This window comes from Eurytemora carolleeae, unplaced genomic scaffold (assembly GCF_000591075.1).
Source record: "Eurytemora carolleeae unplaced genomic scaffold, Eaff_2.0 scaffold173, whole genome shotgun sequence".
Taxonomy (NCBI): domain Eukaryota; kingdom Metazoa; phylum Arthropoda; class Copepoda; order Calanoida; family Temoridae; genus Eurytemora; species Eurytemora carolleeae.
The window spans coordinates 29,219-31,128 of record NW_019396110.1 but is presented as its reverse complement, the minus strand read 5'-3'; the positions used below and the strand labels follow the sequence as shown (position 1 = coordinate 31,128).

General features: G+C 37.1%; 1 protein-coding gene across 1 annotated transcript in view; it reads right to left on the bottom strand.

Moving 5' to 3' along the window:
* The window catches only part of LOC111695205 (uncharacterized), a 62,724-nt gene that overhangs the window by 41,849 nt on the left and 18,965 nt on the right, over nucleotides 1–1,910 (bottom strand). The gene's annotated exons all lie outside the window — the stretch shown is intronic.

Below are 1,910 nucleotides of genomic sequence, written 5' to 3'. Positions count from 1 at the left end.
ATTCCTCCTACGGTGGGGAAAACTGAGAGGAGGATTGGGGGATAAATTTCCCCCTTCTCTTCCTCGTATCGTTGGTTCCAGTTTAGGCAGATTTGGTCGAGCCAGTACTCCTATAGTCTCCTAGCATCCTCCAGATTGCTCCGGTAGTAGTCTACAACACAGCAAACCATAAAGCTCTCTACCCTACCAGAAGAAAGATAAGAAAAGATTAATCTGTCTGAAAACCTTAAAAACTTGGTGTTTGAAATAAAAAATTTATTTTAATGAAATTTATGCACTTTAGTTTATCTCTTACTTTTTCGTATTTTTCCTTCTCCTCTTATTCTGTCTTTTCTCTTGTGTTTATTCCAGGAACAATTTTCTTCCCATCTGTATAATTTCTCCTTTCATTTCTTCTTCCTTCTATTTCCTCTTTTTTAGTATTTAATCAGAACTGACATTTCCATAACTACGATAAATATTTTTGCAATGTATATTTTTTTTTGGTTAAAAAAGTGGGTTGTGCAGTTCTCCTGAAACACCCTGTAATTGGTGTCTAGTGTATATTCAGCTTCTTGAAACACCCTGCACTTGATGTCTAGTGTATATTCAGCTTCTTGAAACACCCTGTACTTGATGTCTAGTGTATATTCAGTGTCTTGAAACACCATGTACTTGGTGTCTAGTGTATATTCAGTGTCTTGAAACACCCTGTACTTGATGTCTAGTGTATATTCAGTGTCTTGAAACACCCTGTACTTGATGTCTAGTGTATATTCAGTGTCTTGAAACACCCTGTACTTGGTGTCTAGTGTATATTCAATTTTCTGAAACACCCTGTACTTGGTGTCTAGTGTATATTCAGCACCCGGAGAAATTAATCCTTCAGTCACAATTCTCAAGAGTTGAGAAGTTTAGGACATTTCCTGAGTTCTGACCCTAGCTTTTTATTGTGTTTACTTCAAGTTCAATTCACAGTAATATACGTTATACAGGAGTAGACAAGGGACCAGTTTCTAGCTTTAAGTTATACCCGGAGTAAAGTGAATACTTGGTTCTAGGTTTAAAGGTATACCCGGAGTAAAGTGAATACTTGGTTCTAGGTTTAAAGGTATACCCGGAGTAAAGTGAATACTTGGTTCTAGGTTTGAGGTATACCCGGAGTAAAGTGAATACTTGGTTCTAGGTTTAAGGTATACATGGAGTAAATTGAATACTTGGTTCTAGATTTAAGGTATACCCGGAGTAAATTGAATTCTTGGTTTGAAGGTTTAAATTATACTCGGAGTAAATATAATTCTTGGTTCTAGGTTTAAGTTTAAGCCTGAGTTAGATTGACGGTAGACGGTAGACGGTAGACGGTAGATGGTAGACGGTAGATGGTAGACGGTAGACGGTAGACGGTAGACAGTAGAGGGTAGAGGGTAGATGGTAGACGGTTGACTGTAGAAGGTAGACTGTAGATGGTAGACAGTAGATGGTAGACGGTAGAGGGTAGACGGTAGAGACGGTAGACGGTAGACGGTAGACGGTAGACCGTAGACTGTAGACTGTAGACTGTAGACTGTAGACTGTAGACTGTAGACTGTAGACTGTAGACTGTAGACTGTAGACTGTAGACTGTATTTAAATATTACTAAATCTTCTAAAGTCTATTCACCGCATTCAGGTATTCTATGCATATTCAAAGGACTGTAGAATTTATCTTTTCAAATTCAAAAAATCATGAATTTTTATTCTCCTTTAGAATTTGAACTCCAAGTTTAATTCTTTTCATATTTTCTTGATTCAGTATTCAAAGAACTATCTCGCAGTTGAGAACTGAGTAAACAAAAATTTGAAATTCAAATATAAATTATAAACGCGTGTTTGTGCCCTTAAATGGTTAATTTATGAGGTTCGTCTCTTCTTATGGAGTTATTCATGGGGGG